The sequence below is a fragment of the Heterodontus francisci genome, chromosome 16 (assembly GCF_036365525.1).
Source record: "Heterodontus francisci isolate sHetFra1 chromosome 16, sHetFra1.hap1, whole genome shotgun sequence".
Classification (NCBI taxonomy): domain Eukaryota; kingdom Metazoa; phylum Chordata; class Chondrichthyes; order Heterodontiformes; family Heterodontidae; genus Heterodontus; species Heterodontus francisci.
Genome location: NC_090386.1, coordinates 102,471,280 through 102,493,597, shown reverse-complemented (window position 1 = coordinate 102,493,597; position 22,318 = coordinate 102,471,280).

Sequence of the window (22,318 nt, the reverse complement as noted above, 5' to 3'; positions counted from 1 at the left end):
CCCTGGTCTCCGCCAAAAACAAAAGGAAATTAAGTTTACGTTGAAACTGACCTTCCCAGCTGCTCACTCGCTCGCACTCTCTGCTCCCGAAAAAGCTGCTGCAACGAAAGGTTGCCGATTCTAAGACTAGGGGGCATAGTATAAAAATTCGGACCGGACCATTCAGGAGAGATGTTCGGAAGCACTATTTCACGCAAAGGGGGTTAGAGGTTTGGAACTCTCTCCCACAAACAGCAGTTGAAGCTAGAACAGTTGTTAATTTTAAATCTGAGATAGATAAATAGATGTTTGTTAAGCAGAGATATTAAGGGATATGAGCCAAAGGCAGGTATATGGAGTTAGGCCGCGGATCAGCCATGATTTCATTAAATGGCGGGACAGGCTCGGGGGCTGAATGGCCTACTCCTGTTCCTATATTCCTATGTTCCTATTGACAACGCCTTCCATTACTTTATGTGTTTGGTTTGCTTTTTTTAATGGCAACTTTTAGTGATTGGTATATTTATACTCCGTGATCCCTTTCTTCCTCTACAGAACCGAGACTCAAACCTTCCAAGTAATGTGATTTTTTTTGAACAGTGTTAAGAGTGCTTCCATTTTTTTTTTGTTAATTTCTTTGTGGACTTGTTTTAAAATTGAAAAGGATTCCATAGATGCTGGAGCTTTGTGTTTTTTTTAAAAAGAGGTCATCAGAAGGTTTTTTGGGCTGACCTTGTAAACAACAGCTACTGGAAGAATCAAAGAGTGCTAAAAACAAGCCCTCACTGGAAGTCACCTGACTTCAGATAATTACCCAGCAGGGTTTCTTTGACTTGGGGAAAGATATTTACAAAGAAGTGACAGGTCAAGATTTATAGGGGTCAGAAGGCTCGACTCTTGTGGCATTGTTTTTGGTTTTGTTTTTGGACAGCGAGTGGGGTGTGTGGACAGTGTTAAAAAGACAGTTGGAGAAAACTTGTCAAGAGAACAAACCCCAACTCAGTCTGTTCCAGCTCTTTGAAAAGCCTGACAGTTTTCCATCTCTTTGGTCGGCAGCGAGGACTCCTGGGTAGGTATTTTCCTTAAAGGTGCGGAGCTGAGTAAACCCGAGCCACTACACATGTAGTGTCTGCCACCCATCCTCCTCCTCTAACCTAATAATAAGACCCTTTTTACCCTCCTCCTCTAACCAAAAAGGACTGAGCAGGTAAGCTATTTACTGTTTTTGTTAATATCTATAGTTGTACTTAACTAAGGGGTAATTGAATAAAAGAAATGGCAGCCAGTGTAGTGTATTGCTCCTCCTGCAGAATGTTCGAGGTGAGGGAAACCTCCGGTGGCCCTGCCGACTTCACCTGCTGGAAGTGCATCCGTCTCCAGCTCCTATCAGACCGTGTTAGGGAATTGGAGCTGGAGCTGGATGAACTGAGGATCATTCGGGAAGCTGAGGGGTTGATAGATAGAAGCTACACGGAGGTCGTTACTCCATATATCAAAGGCAGCTGGGTAACAGTTAGAGGTGGGAAGAGGTCAGTGCAGGGATCTCCTGTGGTCGTTCCCCTCAACAACAAGTATACAGTTTTAGATACTGTTGGGGGGGACGGCCTATCGGGGGCAGGCTGCAGTGACCGGGCCTCTGGCACGGGGTCCTGCACTGTGGCTCAGAAGGGAAGGAGGGAGAATGGGAGAGCACTAGTCATCGGGGACTCGATGGTGAGGAGTACGGACAGGCGGTTCTGTGGGCGCAGGCGAGACGCACGGATGGTTTGTTGCCTCCCTGGTGCCAGGGTCCGTGATGTTTGTGATCGCGTCTTCAGGATCCTTAAAGGGGAGGGGGAGCAGCCAGAGGTCGTGGTGCACATTGGCACCAACGACGTAGGAAGGAAGGGTGGCACAGATGTTAGAAGTGAGTTTAGGGAGTTAGGCTGGAAGCTGAAAGCTCGGACGGACAGAGTTGTTATCTCTGGTTTGTTGCCGGCGCCACGTGATAGTGAGGCTAGGAATAGGGAGAGAGCACAGCTGAACACGTGGCTGCAGGAATGGTGTAGGAGGGAGGGCTTCCAGTTCTTGGATAATTGGACTGCATTCTGGGGAAGATGGGACCTGTTCAAACAGGACGGGCTGCATCTGAACCAGAGGGGCACCAATATCCTGGGAGGGAGGTTTGCTAGTACTGTTCGGGAGGGTTTAAACTAGTTTGGGAGGGGGATGGGAACCGGACTTGTAATCCAGGGAACAGTGGGTCCACTCAGAAAGACAAAGAGTGTAGTGAGGTATTGGGGAAGGTAGCACTGTCACAGAGGACAGATGGGCACGGAGAAGGGTTAAAGTGCGTATACTTCAACGCAAGAAGCATCAGGAATAAGGTGAGTGAATTGAAGGCGTGGATGGGCACTTGGGACTACGATGTTGTGGCCATCACTGAAACGTGGTTAGGTGAGGGGGAGGAATGGTTCTTGGAGGTACCTGGTTATAGATGTTTTCATAAGATTAGGAATGGTGGTAAAAGAGGTGGGGGGGTGGCATTGTTAGTTAGAAATAGTGTAACAACTGCTGAAAGAATTTTCGAGGAGGATCTGCCGACTGAGGCACTGTGGGTTGAGGTCAGGAACAGGAAAGGAGCAGTCACCTTGATGGGAGTTTTCTATAGGCCCCCCAATAGCAGCAGGGAGGTGGAAGAGCAGATTGGGAAACAGATTTTGGAAAGGAGCAGAAGTCACAGGGTAGTAATTATGGGGGATTTCAACTTCCCAAATATTGATTGGCAACTCTTTAGATCGAATAGTTTGGATGGGGTAGTGTTTGTGCAGTATGTCCAGGAAGCTTTTCTGACTCAGTATGTAGACTGCCCGACCAGAGGGGAGGCAATATTGGATTTGGTACTAGGTAATGAACCAGGGCAAGTGATAGAGCTGTTGGTGGGCGAGCACTTTGGAGATAGTGATCACAATTCTGTAGCATTCACTGTGGTAATGGAGAGGGATAGGTATGTGCAACAGGGCAAGGTTTACAATTGGGGGAAGGGTAGATATGATGCTGTCAGGCAGGAACTGAGGAGCATAAGTTGGGAGCATATGCTGGCAGGGAAGGGCACGGTCGAAATGTGGAACTTTTTCAAGGAGCAGATAGTAGGGGCCATTGATAAGCATGTCCCTGTCAGACAGGGAAGGGATGGTCATGTGAGGGAACCGTGGTTGACAAGAGAGGTTGAGAGTCTTGTTAGGAAGAAGAAGGATGCGTATATAAAGTTGAGGAAAAAGGGCACAGGCATAGCTCTGGAGGGATACAAGATGGCCAGGAAGGATCTGAAGAAAGGGATTAGGAGAGCTAAGAGAGGGCATGAAAAATGCTTGGCGGGTAGGATAAAAGAAAACCCCAAGGCCTTTTACGCGTATGTCAGAAATATGAGGATGACTAGGGGGACCGTAGGTCCGGTCAAGGACAATAGCGGGAGACTGTGTGTTGAGCCGGAAGAGATAAGTGAGGTTTTGAATGAGTACTTCTCTTCGGTATTTACGAATGAGAAGGGGTGTATTACTGAAGAGGACGGTGTGAAACAGACTGGTAAGCTCGAGGAAGTGCTCGTTAGGAGGGAAGATGTGTTGGGGTTTTTGAATAACTTGAAGATAGACAAGTCTCCCGGGCCTGACGGGGTATATCCAAGGATGTTATGGGAAGCAAGGGATGAAATTGCAGAGCCGCTGGCAATGATCTTTTCATCTTCTCTGCTGACGGGGGTGGTACCAGGTGATTGGAGGGTGGCAAATGTTGTGCCCCTGTTCAAGAAAGGGAATAGGAACAACCCTGGGAATTACAGGCCAGTTAGTCTTACTTCGGTGGTAGGCAAGTTGATGGAAAAGGTGCTGAGGGATAGGATTTCTGAGCATCTGGAAAGACACTGCTTGATTCGGGACAGTCAGCACGGTTTTGTGAGGGGTAGGTCTTGCCTCACAAGCCTGATTGAATTCTTTGAGCAGGTGACCAAGCAAGTGGATGAGGGTAAACCAGTGGATGTGGTGTACATGGATTTTAGTAAGGCATTTGATAAGGTCCCCCATGGTAGACTTATGGAGAAAGTCAGGAGGCATGGGATAGTGGGGAATGTGGCCAGTTGGATTAAGAATTGGCTAACTGATAGAAGGCAGAGAGTGGTCTTAGATGGTAAATACTCAGCCTGGAGCCCAGTTACCAGTGGCGTGCCGCAGGGATCAGTTCTGGGTCCTCTCCTGTTTGTGATTTTTATTAACGACTTGGATGAGGAAGTCGAAGGGTGGGTCAGTAAATTTGCAGATGATACAAAGGTTGGTGGAGTTGTGGATACCGAGGAGGGCTATTGTCGTCTGCAAAGGGACTTGGATAGGTTGCAGTGCTGGGCTGAAAAGTGGCAGATGGAGTTTAACCCTGAAAAGTGTGAGGTCGTCCATTTTGGAAGGACAAACATGAATGCAAAATACTGGGTTAACGGTAGGGTTCTTGGGCATGTGGAGGAGCAGAGAGACCTTGGGGTCTATGTGCATAGATCATTGAAAGTTGCAACTCAAGTGGATAGGGCTGTGAAGAAGGCATATGGGGTGTTAGCGTTCATTAGCAGAGGGATTGAATTTAAGAGCCGTGAGGTGATGATGCAGCTGTACAGGACCTTGGTAAGGCCTCATTTGGAGTACTGTGTGCAGTTCTGGTCGCCTCATTTTAGGAAGGATGTGGAAGCCTTGGAGAGGGTGCAGAGGAGATTTACCAGGATGTTGCCTGGAATGGAGAATAAGTCTTACGAGGAAAGGCTGAACATTCTAGGCCTCTTCTCATTAGAAAGGAGAAGGATGAGGGGTGACATGATAGAGGTTTATAAGATGATCAGGGGAATAGATAGGGTAGACAGTCAGAAACTTTTTCCCCGGGTGGAGCAAAGCGTTACAAGGGGTCATAAATTTAAGGTGAAGGGTGGGAGATATAAGGGGGATGTCAGGGGAAGGTTCTTTACCCAGAGAGTGGTCGAGGCATGGAATGCCTTGCCCGGGGAAGTTGTTGAGTCAGAAACTTTAGGGACTTTCAAACGGCTTTTGGATAGGTATATGGATAAAGGAGAATGATGGGGTATAGATTAAATTGTCCTTGACAGAGGACAAAGGATCGGCACAACATTGTGGGCCGAAGGGCCTGTTCTGTGCTGTATGTTCTATGTTCTATGTTCTATGTTCTTTGAGAAGCTCTGAGAAGCAAATATAAGAAACATACTGTTGCTGCATTTTTTCTGGAAAGCCTGCCCAAACTGATCTTCAATGTCACCAGATAAAAACTGTTGTAGGAAGATCCCAGTGGCAGCCTTCGACCCATAGTTGGGATGCCAAACCAAAACAAGGCCATCTGACATCTTTCCATATTTTCCCTTTTTTCTTCAAGAATTAGCAAGTGTTTGGCCAAAGTATTCTTTTTGTCCATTTTCTTTTGTAATAGAGATTTTCTCCTTAGAGCTATATTTTTTCAGTTAACCGGTATATGTTAGCATGTGAGGGGCTACGGTAAGAGGGAACTTTTATTTTTCAATTTGTGTTAATGCTTTGCTTCGTTACTAGTTACTGTTTTTTAATCAACTGATAATTTTGTTGTTTACTAAAGAAAGCTAGTTGGTGTATTTTATTCTGGGATAAGAATAGAGTCTATGATTGACTGTATGGCAACCAAGAAAAAAATGTAAATATACGTTGTGACCTGTGGAGAAGTGGAACTGGTAAAACAGTGCACTCCTCCTGCCTCGGTCGTAACAACAGGTAACAGAAAGAATAGACCATTATAATGCAGTATTTTTAATTTATTTGGATTTTCAAAAGGGCTTTTAGCAGCTGTCCCATAATAGACTAATAAATAAGGTCAGAGAATGCTAAGTCAAGGACAAGTGGCAGAATGGATTGCTAGCTGGCTTCAAGACAGAAAGCAGAGAATGAGAGTAAAGGGTAGATATTCAGAGTGGTAGAAGTTGGGAAGTGGTGTTCCGCAAGGATCATTGCTGGGACCAGTGCTGTTCACAATTTACATTAACGATCTGGACTTTGCAATCAAAAATACAATTTCTAAATTTGCAGATGACATCAAATTGAGGAGAGTCAATTCTGAGGTGGATTGTCACAAATCACAGGAGGACATTAATAAACTTGCAGAATAGGCAAATGAAGTTCAACACAGATAAATGTGAGGTATTTTGGTAGGAAGAATAGGGAGGTCACTTAATGGCACAGTTCTAAAGAGTGTACAATAACAGAGGGACCTGGGTGCATGTGTATCGATCTTTGAAGGTGACAGGACATATTGAGAGAGTGGTTAGCAAAGCATATGGGATCTTGGGCTTCATAAATAGAGGCACAGAGTACAAAAGCAGGGAAGCTATGCTGAACCTTTGTAAAGCTCAGGTTAGGCCCCAACTAGAGTATTGTGTCCAGTTCTGGTCACCACATTCCGTGAAAGATGTGAGAGTCCTTGAGAGAGTGCAGAGGAGATTTACCAGAATGGTTCCAGGGATGGGGAATTTTAATTACAAAGTTTGGTTGGAAAACTGGTGTTGTTCTTCCTGGAGCAAAGGAGATTGAGGGGAGATTTGGTAGAGGTGTACAAGATTAGATAAGTGAGATAATGAAAAACTGTTCCCATTAACTGATGGTACAAGGACTTGGGGACACATGTGGAAGGTTTTGGGCATGAGATGTGGGAGGAATGTGAGGAAGAACTTTTTTACGCAACGAATGGTAATAACCTGGAATTCACGGCCCAAGAAGGTGGCGGAAGTGCAGATAAATGATCTTGAAAGGAATTTGAATGGGCATTTGAAGGAAATAAACCTGCAGGGCGAAGGGGATCGAGCAGGGGAGTGGGACTGACTAGATTGCTCCATGGAAAGCTGGCAAGGATTTGATGGGCCAAATCATCTTCTTCTTTGGCCTCCTTGTCTTGAGAGACAATGGGTAAGCACCTGGAGGTGGTCAGTGTATTGTGGAGCAGCAGCTGGAGTGGCTATAAAGGCCAATTCTAGAGTGACAGACTCTTCCACAGGCGCTGCAGATAAAATTGGTTGCCAGGGCTGTTACACAGTTGGCTCCCTCCTTGCGCTTCTGTCTTTTTTCCTGCCAACTGCTAAGTCTCTTCGACTCGCCACACTTTAGCCCCGCCTTTATGGCTGCCCGCCAGCTCTGGCGATCACTGGCAACTGACTCCCACAACTTGTGATCAATGTCACAGGACCTCATGTCGCGTTTGCAGACGTCTTTAAAGCGGAGACATGGACGGCCGGTAGGTCTGATACCAGTGGCGAGCTCGCTGTGCAATGTGTCCTTGGGGATCCTGCCATCTTCCATGCGGCTCACATGGCCAAGCCATCTCAAGCGCCGCTGGCTCAGTAGGGTGTCTAAGCTGGGGATGTTGGCCGCCTCGAGGACTTCTGTGTTGGAGATACGGTCCTGCCACCTGATGCCAAGGATTCTCCGGAGGCAGCAAAGATGGAATGAATTGAGACGTCGCTCTTGGCTGACATATGTTGTCCAGGCCTCGCTGCCGTAGACCAAGGTACTGAGGACACAGGCTTGATACACTCGGACTTTCGTGTTCTGTGTCAGTGCGCCATTTTCCCACACTCTCTTGGCCAGTCTGGACATAGCAGTGGAAGCCTTTCCCATGTGCTTGTTGATTTCTGCATTGAGAGACAGGTTACTGGTGATAATTGAGCCTCGGTAGGTGAACTCTTGAACCACTTCCAGAGCGTGGTCGCCGATATTGATGGATGGAGCATTTCTGATGTCCTGTCCCATGATGTTCATTTTCTTGAGGCTGATGGTTTGGCCAAATTCGTTGCAGGCAGCCGCAAATCTGTCGATGAGACTCTGCAGACACTCTTCAGTGAGAGATGTTAATGCAGCATCGTCAGCAAAGAGGAGTTCCCTGATGAGGACTTTCCGTACTTTGGTCTTCGCTCTTAGACGGGCAAGGTTGAACAACCTGCCACCTGATCTTGCGTGGAGGAAAATTCCTTCTTCTGAAGACTTGAACGCATATAACAGCAGCAGGGAGAAGATCCCAAACAGTGTAGGGGCGAGAACACAACCCTGTTTCACACCACTCAGGATAGGAAAGGAGTCTGATGAGGCGCCGCTATGCTGAATTGTGCTTTTCATATTGTCATGGAATGAGGTGATGATACGCAGTAGCTTTGGTGGACATCCAATGATGGGCCAAATGGCCCCCTTCTATGCAGTTAATGACTCTATGACATTCTTTTTTAAAAAGAAATTAAATGCACTTACCCCATTACTCAGCTTATCATTCAATGTTATGTCTACCTGTTCTATCGCCCTGGTAAATACAGAACCGAAATAATTATTTTAATATCTCTGCCATCTATCGTTACCTCTGGTATTTACTGGTATTTTGTGGTATAACTATGAGATTAAGCCTTGGTGTCACACTTGACCCAGAGTTGAGCTCCCAACCTCATTCATGGCATCACTAAATCCACCTATTTCCAATTCCGTAACATTGCCCAACTTCACCAGAGTCAGCTCATCTGCTGCTGAAACCCTCATTCATGCCTTCATTACCTCTCGACTTAACTATTCCAATGCATTCCTGGCTGGTCTCCCACATTCTACGCTCCATAAACTTGAGGTCATCCAAAACTCTGCTGCATGTGCCTTAACTCACACTAAGTTCCATTCCCCTATCACCCCTGTGCCTCTGACCTACATTGACTGCTAGTTGAGCAACATGTTGATTTTAAAATTCTCATACTTGTTTTCACATCCCTCCATGGTCTTGCCTTCCCTGTCTCTCTAATCTCCTCCAGCCCCACAACCCACCTAGCTATCTGTGCTTCTCTAACTCTGGTCCCTTGGGCATCCTTGATTTTAATCACTCCACCATTGGTGGCTGTGCCTTCAGTTGCCTAGGCTCCAAGATCTGGAATATCCTCCCAACTCCTGCTGCCCCTCTACCTCACTTTCCTCCTATAACACATTCTTTAAAACCTACTTTTGACCAAGCTTTCAGTCATCTGACCTGATCTCTTAGTTTGTGGTTTGGTGTCCTACTTTGTTTTATAATGCTCCTGTGATGTGCCTTGGGATATTTTATCATGTCAAAGGCACTATATAAATATAAATTGTTGTTGTATTATCTTGTCTATCCTATTCCCATCCCAGCGTTTTTTAAAACTGATGTGCCTGTAAAATTTTATTATTTTGTTTTATGATCCTTGATAATTTAATTTCACAGTTCCTCTATGGCTTCCTGATTTTTTTTTATACTTCTCTCCTAATCTCTTCGTTGTTACGACCGAGGTGGGAGGAATTCACAACATATATTTAAACTTTCCCACTTACCGAAACTGTCAAACAGATATTCTAATTTTTCACCCCAGAATAAAACACCAACCAGGTTTCTTTAATAATCAACTAAATTATCTGCTTATTGTAAACCAAGTCTTAACCAATAATGAAGTAAACATACGCACAAATTGAAATATTAAAGCCCCTTATTTTATCCTAGCCCTCTTGGGGTGACCTGATCAGGGGTGACCTGATCGAGGTGTACAAGATTATGAGGGGCATGGACAGGGTGGATAGGAAGCAGCTGTTCCCCTTAGTTGAGCGATCAGTTACGAGGGGTCACAAGTTTAAGGTGAGGGGCGGGAAGTTTAAGGGGGATTTGAGGAAGAACATTTTTACCCAGAGGGTGGTGACTGTCTGGAATGCCCTGCCTGGGAGGGTGGTAGAGGCAGGTTGCCTCACATCCTTTAAAAAGTACCTGGATGAGCACTTGGCACGTCATAACATTCAAGGCTATGGGCCAAGTTCTGGCAAATGGGATTAGGTAGACAGGTCAGGTGCTTTAATGCATCGGTGCAGACTCGATGGGCCTCTTCTGCACTATTATTCTGTGATTCCTGCACACACATGCATACAAAACCGGTTAACCGAGAGCTGTTCGCAGAACACGGATACATAATCTAGTACAGAAGATTCATTAGTTTGTTTTAGAGGGCCTCTTCTCTCATACCCGTAAACTAATTCAAAAAGATTAAAAGCTATGGACTGATTCGGTGAATCTCGAGGAGCAAACAAAAGAAATTTTAGCCCTTTATCCCAATCATGGGTATATTCATGACAGTATTCCCTGAGCATTGTTTTAAGGGTTTGATGGTACCTTTCTAAAGCTCCCTGTGTCTGTGGGTGGTATGCTGAAGACTTGAACTGTGTTATACCCAAATTACCCATAATGTCTTGAAATAGCTTAGACATAAAATTGGAACCTTGCTCCAATTGAATTTCAATCGGTAATCTATATCTAGTGAAGAATTGGGTTAACTTCTCTACCACTACCTTAGCAGAAATTGTTCTCAAGGGAATGGCTTCTAGGAATCAAGTAGCCATATCCATGATAGTGAGTATATGTTGGTGTCCGCTTTTGTTTTCGGTAAGGGTCCTACACAGTCTACCAATACCCTGGTAAATGGTTCCCCAATAACTGGTATGGGAATTAGAGGTGCTGGTTTTATGGTAGGTTGCAGTTTTCCCACAATCTGGAAAGTATGGCATGTTTTACAAAACAGCACCACGTCCTTGAAAAGACCTGGCCAGTAATAATATTGACTTATACGGATTTGGTCTTCCAGATCCCTACATGTCCCGCTATAGGAATTTCATTCGCTAACCTTAATAATTCTTGGTGATACTTAGGCGGTACCACTATCTGTTGAACAATTGTCCATTCTTCTTCTGCAGATCTATGAGGCCGTCTCTACTTCCTTACCAGAACCCCATCTTTAATATATTAGCTCACTGGAACTCCTTTTGCCTCAGCTTCTGTCAGAGCTGATTGTGCTACTTTATTTAACTCTGGAGAGGGTGCAGAGGAGGTTCACCAGGATGTTGCCTGGTATGGAGGGCGCTAGCTATGAAGAGAGGTTGAGTAGATTAGGATTATTTTCATTAGAAAGACGGAGGTTGAGGGGGGACCTGATTGAGGTGTACAAAATCATGAGAGGTATAGACAGGGTGGATAGCAAGAGGCTTTTTCCCCAGAGTGGGGGATTCAATTACTAGAGGACACGAGTTCAAAGTGAAAGGGGAAAAGTTTAGGGGGGATATGCGTGGAAAGTTCTTTACGCAGAGGGTGGTGGGTGCCTGGAACGCGTTGCCAGCGGAGGTGGTAGATGCAGGCACGATAGCGTCTTTTAAGATGTATCTGGACAGATACATGAATGGGCAGGAAGAAAAGAGATACAGAACCTTAGAAAATAGGCGACCTGTTTAGAGAGAGGATCTGGATCGGTGCAGGCTTGGAGGGCCGAAGGGCCTGTTCCTGTGCTGTAATTATCTTTGTTCTTTCAGTTCAATTAGATGGTTTTCCTGCATGTATCGGATTTGTGCTTTTACCTGGCCTGTTGCTCTGGACTTAAGCGGTAAGGATGCTATTTTATAGGAACTGATTCCCTTATATCCACATCATGTGTGGCTAAGGTTGTACATCCTGGCTTATCCCTACAGACGCTTTTAAATGCTGTGAGTAACCTTGTTAGGTCTTCTCGGTGTTCTGCATCTGAATATGAAAACATAGTGACCGATCTCCCTAACAATTCAGTATTTGCTAACTGGATAGTAGGAGGTTCAATTTGAGTATTGTCTTGGCTTCCTTCTGCCTCAACCTCATTATCCCTTTCTTCCTTCACTGTCCCTACTAACTGACATACCTGTGCTTGCTAATCCTCCTCCCGGCAATAATATTGTTTCAACATATTGCTGTGACACAGCCGATTCTTTTTCCGGCAATCTGGAGTGTCAAACAAATAACTGACTTTACCAATTCTTTTGACCACATTATTTGGATTATTAACTGTGCTTTCTAACATCTCATCTCCTGGTTGAAATGTTCAGTCTTGGCATGCTTGTCTTCCCATTTCTTCATAGATGCTTGGGAATCTTTAAGGTGTTCCTGAGCCACACTGCAAGCTCTCATGAGCCGTTCCCAGAACACGGATACATAATCTAGCACAGAAAATTTGTTCCTCGGTTCTAAGAATCGTTCTTTAATTCATTCTGAAGGACCTCTTATCTCATGTCCACAAACTAATGCAAAAGGACTTAAACTGCTAGACTCATTAGGTGAACCCCTAGTAGCAAATAAAAGAAATTCTAGCCCTTTAACACAATCATGGGAATATTCATGATAGTATGCCCTGATCATCATTTTGAGGGTCTGATGGTCCCTTTCTAAAGCTCCTGTGCCTGTGGGTGGCATGCTGAGGACCTTAACTGTGTTATACCCAAATTACCCACAATGTCCTGAAAAGTTTTAAACATAAAATTGGAACATTGACCCGACTGAATCTCAATCTAGAGAAGATCTGGGTCAACTTCGCTACCACTACTTCAGCAGAAATTGTTCACAAGGGCATGGCCTCTGGGAATCAAAGTAGCCATAATCCATGATAGTGAGTATATGTTGGTGTCCCACTTTTGTTTTTGGCAAAGGTCTTACACAGTCTGCCAACACCCTACTAAATGGTTCCCTAATAACTGGTATGGGAATTAGAGGTGCCAGTTTTATGGCATGTTGCAGTTTTCCCACAATCTGGTACATATGGTATGTTTTACCTAACTGCACACTTCATTGGAAAGACCCAGCCAGTAAAAATGTCGACTTATACGTGATTTAGTATTCCAGATCCCCAAATGTCCTGCTATAGGAATTTCATGCGCTATCCTTAATAGCTCCCAGCGATACTTTGCCAGTATTACTATCTGATGAACTACCGTCCACAGGTCTATGAGGTGGTCTCCACTTCCACATCAGAACCCCATTGTTAATTTTGCAGCTTTCTGGAACTCCCTTTGTCTCAGCTCAGTTTGAGCTGATTGTGCCACTTTATTTAGCTCTGGATCGGCTTGCTGAGCCTCGATCAGAGAAGATTTATTAAACATTTCCTTCAGACTATCCAAACCCCCAAAAGAAAGTTTCAGACATTCAAATATCTGACGGTGCCAAATTTACTTGCAACAATGGAACTTGTTTAGCCATTACTCGGTTTACTACACATGAAGGAAAAAAATTCCTGCAACTGTCCTGTCTCCTTAACTTCTCCTGGTTTTTCCGTGACTACTGGAGAAGCTCCTAACTTCACTCCAGCCAAATCATTCCCCAGAAGCAGATCAACTCCATCTACTGGCAAACTATGGACAACTCCTAGTTACCGTTCAAGACTTTAGCTCACACTCTAGGAGCGCCCAATACAAAGATACAGATATATACTCCCCACCAATATCATGCACTAAAACCTTGGCATTCACTGCGCTCTCTGGTGGAAATGTTATGCCTTTCCCCAGCAAAAGAGTTTGGGTTGCTCCTGTATCCCAAACTATAACTATAGGTTTATCTGCCTCACTTGAATGATAAGGAGTAACTTTTCCTTTTGACAAGAATCCCCTATGACTCTCAGGTATGTTATTCACAAGCCCTGCACTCAGTGGTTTTTGCATTTAACCGTACCGCTGCAGTCAGAGCTCCTCTCGGTCAGTGCCCCTTTCTCAGCATTGGTTTTGTGTGCCCCAATAAATCCTGTGGGTTTTCCCCGCAACTTTCAGCATTTTGCACAAAGGTGTCCCACCTTATGACAGCGGTAACATTTACACTTGTGGGCCTCCCTTCCACCCTCAGCATTCCCAACTGCCCCTTCTTGTCCCCAGCTACTTGCCTTCCTTTCACCCTCCCACCTTCTATCCTTCTCGGGGTTGTAGGGGTGACGGACGAAGGGTTTGGGCTTGTAAACAAGCGCAGAATCATCAGCGATTTCCACTGCCTGTCTGGCTGTTGAAACCTTCTGGTTCTCTGATGTTAGGTGTTTTCTACAGGCCTCCCAACAGCCAGCGGGAGGTAGAGGAGCAGATATGTAGACAGATTTTGGAAAGATGTAAAGGTAGCAGGGTTGTAGTGGTGGGTGATTTTAACTTCCCCTATATTGACTGGGACTCACTTAGTGCTAGGGGCTTGGATGAGGTAGAATTTGTAAGGAGCATCCAGGTGGGCTTCTTGAAACAATATGTAGATAGTCCAACTAGGGATGGGGCCGTACTGGACCTGGTATTGAGGAATGAGCCCAGCCAGGTGGTCAAAGTTTCAGTAGGGGTGCATTTCGGGAACAGTGACCATAATTCCATAAGTTTTAAGGTACTTGTGGATAAGGATAAGAGTAGTCCTCGGGTGAAGGTGCTAAATTGGGGGAAGGCTAATTATAACAATATTAGGCAGGAACTGAAGAATTTAGATTGGGGGCGGCTGTTTGAGGGTAAATCAACATCTGACATGTGGGAGTCTTTCAAACGTCAGTTGATTAGAATCCAGGACCAGCATGTCCCTGTGAGGAAGAAGGATAAGTTTGGCAAGTTTCGGGAACCTTGGATAACGCAAGATATTGTGAGCCTAGTCAAAAAGAAAAAGGAAGCATTTGTAAGGGCTGGAAGGCTAGGAACAGACGAATCCCTTGAGGAATATAAAGACAGCAGGAAGGAACTTAAGCAAGGAGTCAGGAGGGCTAAAAGGAGTCATGAAAAGTCATTGGCAAACAGGATTAAGGAAAATCCCAGGGCTTTTTACATGTATATAGAGCAAGAGGGTAACTAGGGAAAGGGTTTTCCCACTCAAGGACAGAGAAGAGAATCTATGTGTGGAGCCAGAGGAAATGGGCGAGGTACTAAATGAGTACTTTGCATCAGTATTCACCAAAGAGAAGGACTTGGTGGATGAGCAGCCTAGGGAAGGGAGTGTAGATAGTTTCAGTCATCTCTATCAAAGAGGAGGTGGTGTTGGGTGTCTTGCAAAGTAGATAAAAGGTAGATAAGTCCCCAGGGCCTGATGGGATCTACCCCAGAATACTGAGGAAGGCAAGGGAAGAAATTGCTGGGGCCTTGACAGAAATCTTTGCATCTTCATTGGCTATAGGTGAGGTCCCAGAGGACTGGAGAATAGCCAATGTTGTTCCTTTGTTTAAGAAGGGTAGCAAGGATAATCCAGGAAATTATAGGCCGGTGAGCCTTACGTCAGCAGTAGGGAAATTATTAGAGAGGATTCTTCGGGACAGGATTTACTCCCATTTGGAAACAAATGAACTTATTAGCGAGAGGCAGCATGGTTGTGAAGGGGAGGTCGTGTCTCACTAATTTGATTGAGTTTTTTGAGGAAGTGACAAAGATGATTGATGAAGGGCAGTGGATGGTATCTATATGGACTTCAGTAAAGCCTTTGACAAGGTCCCTCATGGCAGACTGGTACAAAAGGAGAAGTCACACGGGCTCAGAGGTGAGCTGGCAAGATGGATACAGAACTGGCTCAGACATAGAAGACAGAGGGTAGCAGTGGAAGGGTGCTTTTCTGAATGAAGGGATGTGACTAGCGGTGTTCTGCAGGGATCAGTGCTGGGACCTTTGCTCTTTGTAGTATATATAAATGATTTGGAGGAAAATGTAGCTGGTCTGATTAGTAAGTTTGCGGACGACACAAAAGGTTGGTGGAGTTGCGGATAGTAATGAGGATTGTCAGAGGATACCACAGGAAATAGATCGGTTGGAGATTTGGGCGGAGAAATGGCAGATGGAGTTTAATCCGGACAAATGTGAGGTAATGCATTTTGGAAGGTCTAATGCAGGTGGGAGGTATACAGTAAATGGCAGAACCCTTAGGAGTATTGACAGGCAGAGAGATCTGGGCGTACAGGTCCACAGGTCACTGAAAGTGGCAACGCAGGTGGATAAGATAGTCAAGAAGGCATACGGCATGCTTGCCTTCATCGGTCGGGGCATAGAGTATAGAAATTGGCAAGTCATGCTGCAGCTGCACAGAACTTTAGTTCGGCCACACTTAGAATATTGCGTGCAATTCTGGTCGCCCCACTACCAGAAGGACGTGGAGGCTTTGGATAGGGTACAGAAGAGGTTTATCAGGATGTTGCCTGGTCTGGAGGGCATTAGCTATGGGGAGAGGTTGGATAAACTCGGATTGTTTTCACTGGAACGACGGAGGTGGAGGGGCGACATGATAGAGCTTTACAAAGTTATGAGCGGCATGGACAGAGTGGATAGTCAGAAGCTTTTTCCCATGGTGCAAGAGTCAGTTACTAGGGGGCATAGGTTTAAGGTGAGAGGGGCAAAGTTTAGAGGGGATGTGCGAGGCAAATTCTTTACACAGAGGGTGGCGAGTGCCTGGAACTTGCTGCCGGGGGAGATGGTGGAAGAAGGTACGATAGCAATGTTTAAGAGGCATCTTGACAAATACATGAATAGGATGGGAATAGAGGGTTACGGTCCCCGGAAGTGCAGAAGGTTTCAGTTTAGGCAGGCATCAAGATCGGCGCAGGCTTGGAGGGCCGAATGGCCTGTTCCTGTGCTGTACTGTTCTTGGTTCTACATGGGCTCTTACTAATGGATGGAGTGAATTTTTTAATTCTTCCAGAATTAGTTCCCCAAGGTTCTCATACGTGGCCTCTACTGTTAGTGCCCGTATCCAACAATTAAAATTAATTTGCTTTATCCTTTCAATTTCTGTACAAGTCAGCCCAGACAATCTCCGGCCATCCCAAAATCTTTGTCGGTAAGCTTCAGGGACTAACTCATAGCAGGGAGAATTGCTTTTTTTGCCATCTCATAATCTGAAGAAGCCTCCTCAGAAAGCATGGCATAAACTTCATGAGCTCTGCCCATCAACCTGCTCTGCATAAGCAGTGTCCAGCTTTCCTTCGACCACTTCATCTGTCTGGCTATCTTTTCAAAAGAAATGAAAAATGCCTCTACGTCCATTTCCTCAAACATAGGGAGGGCTGGCACAAATTTAAACAGCTCTCCCTTGGTCCTGTGCTGGAGTCAGATCTTTCCTCACTAGAGTTTTCCTTGGAGTCAAGGCCATCCTGTTGTCTTAGATCCAGCTTTTTAACTGCTAATTCCCTTCCTTCTCTTTCTTTTTGTTTGAAATTCCAGTTCAAGCTTTTTCATGGTCAATTCTTTTTCAAGTTCAAGTTTTTCTTTCTTTTTCTTTATCAAGTTCAAGCTGGCTCATCTGTAACCAAATTTTAGCTAATTCAATTGCACTACCCTCTGGTTTGCTTTCTTCTTCCAATTGCAAACATTGTGCTATTATTTCAATTATGTCTGCTTTCTTAGCTGCTGGTTTTAACACTAACCCCAACAGTTCTGCCAAATCAAAGAACAAAGAACAAATCCTTCAGTTTAACCTTGGTTAAGTGTCTCAAATCACTCAGGGATACATACTCCTGCCCCAGAAAAGTCACAACAACTGATAAAGACATTCCAGTATGGTAAACTTTAATCTACTGCACAAGACACCGTTTTTTTTTCCCCCTTTTCAATTATTATAATTGCACGTTGTCAGCATTGGATATCCCCGATGAGCCCCCATCTATATGTTATGACCGAGGTGGGAGGAGTGCACTGTTTATTCCAGTTCTACTTCTCCACAGGTCACAACATATATTTAAGTTCTCCCATTTACCAATACAGTCAATCATATACTCAATTTTTATCCCAGAATACAACACACCAACCAGGTTTCTTTAATAAACAATAAAATTATCAGATTATGAAACAAGTCTTAAAAGTAATGAAGTAAAGCTTAAACACACAGATTGAAATATTCAAGTTCCCTTTTCACCTTGGCCCCTCACACTCATTCATATACACCGGTGAACCGGAAAAATGAAGGGACTTGCGTTTAAGAGCTCCATTAGAAAAAACACGGGTTAAATACTTGCTAATTCTTGGAGAAGCTATGGAAAGATGACCTTCATTTTGATTTGGCATCCAAGATGTGTATAGACGGCTGTCACTGGGATCTTCCTAGAACAGTTATTACAGGCGACGTTGAAGATCAGTTTGGGTGGTGTTATGATCAAGGCGGACGTAACGCAGTTAATTCAGTCCCACTACTCCACAGGTCACAACATATTAATGAAGATTCCCACCTACTGGAAAGTAGCTAAACTAAAAACAATTATTTGTCCCCCAAAATAAAAGCACACCAAACCATGTTTCTTTAAACAACAAAATTAACTATTTATCAACTCTATGTGAAAGGATTCTTTTCAAAATTCTTATTCTTCCTAACCTTCATGCGTGCACACATACATTAGAAAAAAACTGGTTAACCGGTTTTAAAAGGATGTTTTGGATTACAACTGCTAGCTTGTCACGTTCACGTAGGTCAGTGAGGTGTCCCAGAGTCAAACAGTTGGATGCCACCCTTCGTCACTCCAGGCGTGGTTAATGAACAGTCTGTGATGGGTAGACTTTCACGGCACTTCATCTGCAGCAGACGCCACACTGATCTTTCAGCAAAGGGTGCAGCAACAGGTCTACTTGGGTTTTGAAATAGCAGTCTATCAATAGAAGCTTTCAGGATATCCCAAAACATAAAAGAGGCAACAGGAATCACTCCTGAAGCAGAGACTGGAGGCAATAGGATTCTGCTTCCTTTAGAAATGCAGGCAAAGGACCCTTTCTCCACAGAGAGCAGAAACTCCTCTTTCCCTGGGTATTTTCTCTCTCCAGGGAGACCACAGCCACCACCTCAAATGGAGAGTGTCTTTTTACAAGAGAGGCGAGCCTTCTTTTCAGGGAGAGTTCTTTTTTTCTGGTCTGCAAAAAACAGGTCCCAGCCAGTTTGGTCTGCCTCCTGTCCAGCACTGGTTTTTCTCAAAGTAAAAGTGAAACTGAACACTAACAATAAGTCATGTGACCTGTCATTTCCCTTGCTGCTGCTGGCAACAGGTGTCATGCAATCTGTCCCACTCAGTTCAAACACCAAGCTTCAGCATTCAGTGTTCACAGAAAATCCTTTTTCTCAGTTTTTAAATACACAGAATTCTAAGCTTTCAAATAAAACAAAACAAAACTCTGGTGACAGTAGCTTCCAGGAAATGTAACAACAGAGGTTTCAGACACAGGCCTCACAGCAGCCACAGTTTCAATCTGCTTTTTACACTTGCTTTCCAGCTCCTTGAGAGATGGAAAATTAGCAGGCTTTTTCCAAACTGTTGGAACAGACTGAGTTGGGGTAGTTTATTCTTGGCAAATTTTCTCCAACTGTCTTTTTAAAACCATTGTCCATATACCAACTGACTGTCCAAAGCGAAACCATAAACAATGTCACAAGAGACAAGCCTCCTGATCTCTATAAATCTTGACCTGTCACTTCTTTGTAAACATCTTCCACAAGTCAAAAACAACCCTTGCTGGATAATAATTTGAAGACAGGTGCCTTCCAGTAACTGTTTTTAAACACTATTTGATCCTTCCAGTAATTGTTTGTAAGCCAGACCTCTGTGACCCTTACAATTAAAAAAAAATCCATCCATGGACTCTTCAGTTTTAAAACACAAATCTTCAAAATTTACCAAAAAAATGGAAGCACTCGTAACTTCATATTCTCTCTTATCACGCACTCCTCTGCTATGTACTTACTGTATGCCTCTTTCCTAACCCTCAATTGTTCCCGTATGTCTTTATTCATCCATGGAGTCTCACCAACGTTTACTTTGTTCTTTCCTTTTAGCAGAACATATTTCTCCTACACTCTGAACACGGTTTAAATGTTTCCCATTGTTGTTTGCCAATATTGTTGCCCATTTCATTTCCCAAGTTATATTCTTAGCCTCTCCAAATCAGCTTTTCTCCAACCTATTAAATTGGTTTTCATCATACTTACATCCTTCTCTATCATCATCTTAAAAAGTGTACTATATTATGGTCACTATTCCTAGATATTCCCCTACATTTACTTCTCTTACCTACTCTGGTTCATTCCCCATTACTAGATCCAATAGCAAATCTTCCCTTGTTGGGCTTTTTACATATTGGGTTAGGAATGAGCCATGTATATATTGCAGGAACTCAATTCCCTTATCCCCTTTATGCACCTCTTCTGCCCAATTAATACTGGAGTAGTTAAATCCTCCATGATCATAATTTAATGTTTTTTATTCAATTCCCTAATTTGTCTGGATATTTCTTCCTCTGCCTCCCTTCTACTATTTGGTGATCTGCAGACTACACCTATTAGTGTGAATGATCCTTTATTATCTTTTATCTCTATCCATATGGATTTTCTGTCTTGCTGATAGAAGGGATGCAACTATTATATTATCCCTAATAAGTACACCTATTTCACCTCCCCTTTTTTGTTTCTAAATATGATACACCCTGCAATGTTTAATTCCCAGTTTTGATTTTTCTGTAGCCAAGTCTCAGTAATCTCTACTATGTCTGGTTCCTCCCAACGCATGAATGCCTCCAGCTCCCCATTTTATTATGGACACTGTGTGCATTGCTGTACAGATCTTTTAGCTCTTTTTCAATAGGATTTCCTCTCACCTTTTGTTTAACCATCTTTTAGACTCCTGTTCTACAACTTTATTTATTCCCTTGCCATCAATGTCCTCCCTTACAATATTCTTTCCTAATGTCATGCGCACACAAGGAAGTTATGAACTAAAGGGAACTAGAGCAATTATAAACTGTAAAAATGATCTGCAGACAAGATGGAGTAAGAGGTTAAGTGACCTCTCCACTAGGCCTGAGGAAGGCACATTAAAATGCTAAATGGCTCCCATCTTCAAGAATTGGGTTGACAAAGGCTTTCGCAGACAGGGAGACTCTGGATTCAAAGCCAAAACAGTAGTTGGAACATAACACTACTTTATCAAGATAAGACACATTCAAATAAAAGCAAAATACTGCAGATGCTGGAAATCTTAAATAAAAACAAGAAATGCTGGAAATACTCAGCAGGTCTGGCAGCATCTGTGGAGAGAGAGGCAGAGTTAACATTTCAGGTCAGTGACCCTTCATCAGAACTGCACAGAAAGACACATTCAAATCTCATTGTGTAACAATGGCCACACGTTCAAAGACATTGTATGAACACATCAGGGGACAGTATCTATGGTCACCTGGCCGAAACCAAGCCCGATCAGCTTTTTACCTAAAAAGGAACTCTCTGAAAGACAGAGGCGGAAAGCGAGCCAGCCAGGAAGCTGAGAATCATTCCAGCCAAGATGACGACCCTGCCTGTAACACCTTTAAAGCACAGAGGCAGAGACTGCAGGATGACCTTGAAAACTCTCCACCTGAGAAATTGTAACAAGATTCTCACCACCGACTTTAACTGAATCTTAACCAGAAGAGTCTGCAATACTTCAGTGAACCAAGAAATAGAATAGGCTGCACCGTTGTTAAAAAATCCCTCCCCGAAAACCAAAACGGTTTCAAAGGGAATTTTTTTTTTATTTTTTTTTTTTTACAACATTTGGACTTAAATGCATGCTCCCCGCGAATCTCTATCTTTTCTTGTGTTAAAGGTTTCATCTTTGTACTAAAAACTTAGAATTCTGTGTGTTTTAAAAAACGGAAAACCAATTTTTCAGTGGACATTGACACCTGCAAATAGCTGAAATTTTTGCATGTTGACTTTGTATTCAAGAACAGGAAAGCAGGCAATTTCAAGGAAACCAACAAGGGGTTCGGACCTCCTCAGAGCAACACTTTGAATGACAATGTCTGGATATGTGATTGGTTCAGGAAGATTTGCTTTCACTTTGGACCCTTTAAGAGACCAGTGAATTGGACAAAGAGCAGGCTTTTGAAATTTGGCTTTGACCTGCCTGGAGATCAGAGTGGAAGACCCAGGAAAAAGTGTTACCTCTCTCTGTAAAAGAAGCTTGCATCTCTCGAGAAGAAACCCCTGCATGTCAGAGGTAGCAGATTCCTATTGCCTCCTGTCTCTGAAGAATCCCTGCATTAACTGTTGCCTTCTGTGTTTTAGGAAATCCTGATATACGAAGAAGTCTTCCACTGCTAGCCAGTTGCTTTAGGACCCAAGCAGACTTGTTGCTACAACCCTACTGAAAGACCTATGCGAAGCCGGCTGCAGTTGAATTGCCTTGAACGTCTACCCATCAAAGACTGTTCATCAACCTCGCCTGGGGAGACTTCGAGTGGCATCTGAATATTCGACTCCAGGACACCTCACCAAACCAAAGAATTTCCTACCGGATCCTGATAAACTGAATCATTTATTATTCCTTCTATTCCTATGAAACTAAACTCAAAATCCTTTTTCCCCAGTTAACTGGTTTCTTTTGAATGTACGTGCGTGTGCACGATGGCTAGGGAAATAAGAAACTTTTCGTATATAGATTTATCGCATTATTGGTTAAGACTTAGTTTATTAATAGTTAATTTTTGTTGTTGATTAAAGAAACCTGCTTTATTCTGGGGGAAAAAATAGTGTATGGTATTGGCTGTTC